At 39.8% G+C, this 6,191-nt stretch overlaps 1 long non-coding RNA gene across 2 annotated transcripts in view; it reads right to left on the bottom strand.

Moving 5' to 3' along the window:
* Window positions 1–1,274: 1,274 nt before the first annotated feature.
* LOC122547669 overlaps window positions 1,275–6,191 on the bottom strand; it is a 9,876-nt gene continuing 4,959 nt past the window's right edge. Inside the window, exons 2-3 of one of the 2 annotated variants that reach the window (XR_006311056.1) lie at window positions 3,863–4,006; window positions 1,275–2,927 (exon numbers count right to left, since the gene is read on the bottom strand). This is a non-coding gene — a long non-coding RNA (uncharacterized LOC122547669). The remainder of the gene's footprint in view (window positions 2,928–3,862; window positions 4,007–6,191) is intronic. The other variant, XR_006311057.1, reaches the window with a different exon arrangement.

The following is a 6,191-nucleotide window of genomic DNA, read 5'->3' as shown; positions in this document are numbered from 1 at the left end:
TAGGTTAATAGAAGATATCTGATTGACATGGATGAGTCATACTGAAAGGGCTATTTCCATTCTATACAACTCTACCACCTCATAAACATACTTAAAAGGACCTTTTATCATGCCAAATTCAATAGAGTTAATGTTGATCCATTGGTGACAGGGAAAGATATAAAAGAGACCTGGGGGCAACTTTTTCACACAGAGGGTGGTACGTGTATGGAATGAGCTGCCAGAGGAAGTGGTGGAGGCTGGTACAATTGCTACATTTAAGAGGCATTTGAATAGGAAGGGTTTGGAAGGATATGGGCCGGGTGCTGGCAGGTGGGACTAGATTGGGTCAGGACATCTGGACGGCCTGGATGGGTTGGACAAACGGTCTGTTTCCATGCTGTACATCTATGTCTCCATGACTCTAATTCTGGTCTCCCTGCTATAGAAATGATGTTGTGTGACTTGAAAGTGTTCAGAAAATTTGGTTGAAGAATTTGCCACAGTTGGACAGTTTGAGCTATAGGGAGAGGCTGAATAGGCTGAACTGATTTTGCCTGGAGTGTTGGAAGCTGAGTTGTGACTGTATGGAGGTTTATAAGATCATGAGGGACATGGACAGGGTGAATAGTGAACATTTTCACTAACAAAGGGGCAACTTTTTCACACACAGAATGGTGCAAGTTTGGAATTAAATGTCAGAGCAAGTGGTGGAGTTGGTGCAATTACAATATTTAAAAAGCTTCCGGAAAGGTGCATAAACAGGACAATTTTAGAGGGATAAGTGCCAAGTGCTGGCATATGGGACAAGATTAATGTTAGATATCTGATTGGCATAGATGAGTCACACTGAAGGGGCTATTTCCATTCTGTACAACTCTATCACTGCATAAACATACTTAAACATACTTTTATCATGCAAACTAAAGAGTTAATGTTGATCCATAGCAGGTGATACTAGGTCAGATGGCAATAACTTGTGCATAAGGAAGATTTTAAGCATTTTAAAAAGGAGCTCTTTAATCGTAAGGAGTAGAGATGAAGTCCAGACGTTGAGATAGTTCAGTAACAGGATTGTTCCCAATTGTCAAATGTACTTTTGTTTTTGGAATGCTTACCTTCCATTTCATTTGACTTAATTCGATAAAATCGATAATTTCGTCTAACATTTCACCAGCTGGTAACATTTATATCACAGCTGAATATCTAACACTTTCAGATAGAGTTTATAACACGAGTCACACCAATCCAAGCAAGACAGATGAGAATTCAACATCGATAATTTGGAGGACAGTATGCCTGTGTCGGTTTTTACGTTAACTGGATGATGAGGAAATAGGATTTGTTGTGAAAGCAAATCAGAATAGAGGAAGAAATCTGGATAAAACAAATGTGTGGAGTTAATAATCTGCTTTCAGAGCGAAATGGTGCTGGATATGAGGGTCCCCGAGGTCACAATGGAATGAATGATTGATTTACCAAATAAGAGCTGAGGCAGGGATGGATGTAGGGGCCATTTCACAGATGGAAACAATGACTCTTGGTGACGATGCGGACATGTGTTTGAATTGATCTCAGGCTCAATTCGGAAGCCACATGCAAACAGAAATCAGAGAAGTTCTCATTGACTCCATCGAGCTCACTGGAGAGCCACAAAACATTTCCATGGAAGCACTGAGGACGTTGGCTCGTCCACGATATCCGACCCCATTCCCGAGCATGGGATCTTATCTGTCACTACGCTTTCTGATTGGAGCTTGTATTCTCCCGATCAACACAGCAGCTGATTCGTGGAAAGAAATGAATGACAAAGGGAAGTGATATCAGCATCAGGCCGGGAGAACTGAATGGAAACACACAGTCTTGCTGAAAAAACGCTTATAACCAAAGTACACAGATTTCTTTCACAGTATGTTATTTAATCTTTAAAATAGGAAACTTCTCAATTTTAAATTGTGTCCAGATGAGTGTATCGGAGAATTCCATGAGCAGGAGTTCACAGGAGCCTATCGTTGCTGTTCCCACATTAGCATGCAGTGAATGATGAGACTTTCCTTCAGATTTTTGTTTGGTATTGGTTCATTGTCTGAGAAGAAATTATTTGGAATGAATTTCTTTTCTCAGGCTCATCTAATTTCTCTTTCGGTTATTTTTTTTGTTCAACTTTCTTCGAACTGTTGCTCATTGCTAACAGCACTTTGCACTCAGTCTTTTTCTTGTTGCATCTTCAGGTTATTCCTTGCCCATTCGAAAAGGAGTGTTATCATGTTGCCTATCCTTTTCCTCTTTTCGGTCCCTTCCTCACGTTGACTCCTTGCTCCATTATCGGCTCTCAGTTACTTGGATTCATTCATCAATTGAATTATTTTTAATCACTGGATAATTCATGACATACTTTAAATTGCTCTCTGAATTTTTTCTGCATCATCACATAAATACATGCATTTGTGCAGCAGCTTAAGCTCCGCAGCATATATGAAAATTGTTCAAAGAGATAAAAATCATCCCAGTTCAAGGAAAAGCCAGCATTAAATGCATATGTAACATACACCGACCAGAGAAGGATAAAACTGGCGGATATCGCAAAGAGTAAAAAGACAGAATTGCGTCTGTTGTCTACCTCTGGTTCATTCTCTGTTTTTCTTTGACCCCTCAGTTCCTTACGTACTTTAATGGCCTCAAGGATATGTCTGACAGTCAACATGTTAATAAAAAGAATAAAAGTGAATGGGAACAATGGTGTTAAAAAGTATTCAAAGTATTTAAAACTTGTCCACCGAGGGTCATTATAATAACTGTAGCTGGAATAACAATACCATGGAACATTGTTGATGATTGTTAGAGGTTCATATCGAAAATAGTTGGGAATGTTCTTCAAAGAAAAAAAAAATGCACATTGTTGCTAGAACTCTCGTTGCAGTTTTCTCTGTGCAATACGTAGTTTTCATCTGATGAAAACAAATGGCGACAAATCGATCAAAAGAAAAAGCGACAGTGAACCAGACAGAACAATCAGTTGCTATGAAGTTCAGGACATAGGTAACACGGCAAACAGGAACGATGTCCAGGAAACATTGTGGATAATAATAGTCACGAAACCAACGAATTATGATTTCAAAGAAAATGAACAGTAGGTCAGACATTGCCATGGCTACCAGATAGCAAGTGCTGCATTTAGAAAGACCACACTTGTCCCGACACAGGAATATAATCACCACTAGACTAACTGTTAGGGAGATAAAGGAAACAATAGAGACTTGAAGTTACTGATCAAATATCCTTAGATTGAGTACAGACTGTAAGGAATGGTTTTCACACAATGATAATTGTTGTTCCATGCCACATCAAGATAAAGAATTATAACCACAACATCAAAGCTTCTGAAAATGAATCAAATGCACTTACAAAATAGATAGGGAAGATCATTTACAACAATAAACCTCTGAATGATGGATTTCAGATAAAAGGAAAATTGAGGGGGATTAGGTTTATTCTTTGTGTTAGAGAAGATTAAGAGATGACCTTACAGAGGAGTTCATAATTCTGAACAATTTTGACAGGATAAGCAATGATATTTCAATCATTGGTGTGTAAATAACTAGGGATTACATCTTCAGGATTATCAGCAAGAGAGATGGTAGTAAGATTAGGAGAAAGTTCTTTACCCAAAGAGTTGATAGGAATTGGAATGTCCTGCCTGGGAGAGTGACCGAAGTGGATTCCATTGGAGCTCTCAAAAAGGTGCAGAATATATTTGTGAAAGTGATGAAATTGGATTGCTACAGAGATACAGATGGATAATGGGATGTGCAGGGGAGCTCATTAGGTAGCCAGTACAGACAAGGTGGGTAAAGTGGCCTCCTACAATTCTATGATTCTTTACCATGAGCAGCGGATCAATCCCAGAAACACGGTCATGTACTGGAGGTCTTATTGGAATCAGCAGTGGCTGATTTCATCCACTATGAGGTGACTCAGAATGGCTGGAGATTCCCTTTACACCACCATCCAACAAAAACACTTGGATCTGTAAAATAAAGAAGGGGTGACACCTCATGCAGATATTGACTGCGAAATTTCTGCATTCAGTTTTGGAGCCTCCACAGCTCAGATTGCCTCCAGAATTGTACATCTGCACTGTAGGAACTAAAAGCATGGGCCATTGAAACACACTGCAGTGTCCAGAAATGCATGGCCTCTGCAATATGAAGAAACAAATGACGAGACATTGAGTTCTTCCTTCAGAATATTCTGACAATATGAAGTACAAGTATTCAGCAGTGAATACCACCACCATAGCCCAGATTGGATACCCAGCACAATCAGAAGTGCTTCAATATTTGCTATGGCCTTCCCTCGCCACCCCCCACCCCTCCCACACGTCAAAGACTGTACACCATAGCCCTCGTTCAAATAAAATGTGATTTTATGTAGTATTGGTCATTGCAACTTCCCAGTTTAGAAATCACACTCTATGTCTGAGATTAAGCAAAGCTTTCTGCCTGATGTCCAGTCTCTCACACCAAAGCTCCTCTGCTAGGTGTCACCTTGTGAATGGAGATCCCCCTCCCCGATTTTGAGCACATAACAGGGCTAAGAACCACAAGTTTTAACCAGCATTTTCAATGGAAATCACCAGAATTGGACCATAGCTTTTTCCAAGAAACCCCATTATATCATTGTTTGGTATCAGGATTTCCTTCCATGGATTCAGGCCAATGCTGAAAATTAGGGGAAACCGTGATTGACTGGTCTTATCAAGAGACTATAAATTCAGAGATCTAATGTCCCAATGACAAATGATGTAAATTGAATTGATAAAAATAATTGAGAGTCTAAAGTCACCCGTTAAACTGGTTCAGAGATACCCTTGTGCAGATATGGAAATAGTGATTATTTATAAAATGTGATCACGTCATGGCCTATAATCTGGCCAAATGTTCATTATCCAGCTCTATTTGCCTTTCTGTGGGTGCTGTAGATCTGCCTTTTTGAATGTCTGCATTACATCCTGGGTGCAGGACAACCCACAGTGTTCTTGGAGGGAGTTGCAGAATTTTTGCCCAACAAAGGTGATGGAACAACGATATATTCTGAATTCAGAATGAAAGCTAACTGTCATGTGATGGCGGTTCTATGCTACACTTGTTTGACTGGGTTGAGACTTAAACTCTTACTATTTTGAATTTTGCAGGTGGTATTCATTGTTGGTTATGGTGTCATTGGTGAAGACAGTGATTACTGAATGTGTTGATTGACATGCCAATGAATCGACTGTTTGTCCTACACAGTGTGGTACTTTGTGAATGTTGCACCCATTGTTACAATTGAGCTGCTGTCAGCCAGATACATAGACAGCATTCCATTCCACCACTGAGCTATGCATTCTGGGTGGCAGACATGGATTGGTGAGACAGGTAGGGAGCTTATTGCCATTGTAATTAGAGTGTCTAACATATTCTGTTACTACAGCTCTTGTATTGGTCATCATGCATTCAGAGATAGTAATCCAATGGGAGATTAGTAGATTCTCACTGTTTGGAGACAATCATTGCCTACTGCTTGTGGGATGCGAATGTTACTGTCTATCAGATCTTAACTCACTGTATATGAACAAATTCAAACATCAAACAACATCGGGTTATAGTACAACAGGCTTTCACAAGTTTTCAGAGCACTACTCTTTCTCAGGTGAAGTGGAGGAAAGCTACTCCGCTTCACGTGATGAAAGGAGCAACTCTCGAAATTCTTGGGATTGCAAATAAACCTGTTGAACAATAATCTTGTATTGTGGGACTTCAGTTTGTCCATCCCAGTCCAACACCGGCACCTTCACAACACTGTATATGGACAGAGACCTCTCTAGGACATGACTCTGAAGAATTCCGATGGAGATGTACAATGGCTGAGGTGATGGCACTCTAACAGACTGAACCATCTTCATTTGCAGTCCCTATAAAAACAATGAAATCTCATTGACTCTTTTTTGAGGGCTCATTATTGTGAATGTGTTCATTTTAAGAGCTGAATATTTTTCCAGTCATTAAAATGTAACTGTAAAAGTAAGTGCATCTGGTTGAGGAACAGATCAATGTTTCTGTGAATGCAATCAAACAATCCTGAGATTGGGGCACGACAGAGTTAACATGTCATTATGTTGGAAAGTCAGAGGCTCCAGTACAATAAAAATAGCAACGAGAGACAGAATATTG

The sequence above is a fragment of the Chiloscyllium plagiosum genome, unplaced genomic scaffold (assembly GCF_004010195.1).
Source record: "Chiloscyllium plagiosum isolate BGI_BamShark_2017 unplaced genomic scaffold, ASM401019v2 scaf_622, whole genome shotgun sequence".
Taxonomy (NCBI): Eukaryota; Metazoa; Chordata; class Chondrichthyes; order Orectolobiformes; family Hemiscylliidae; genus Chiloscyllium; species Chiloscyllium plagiosum.
This window is presented reverse-complemented; position numbering and strand designations above follow the sequence as displayed.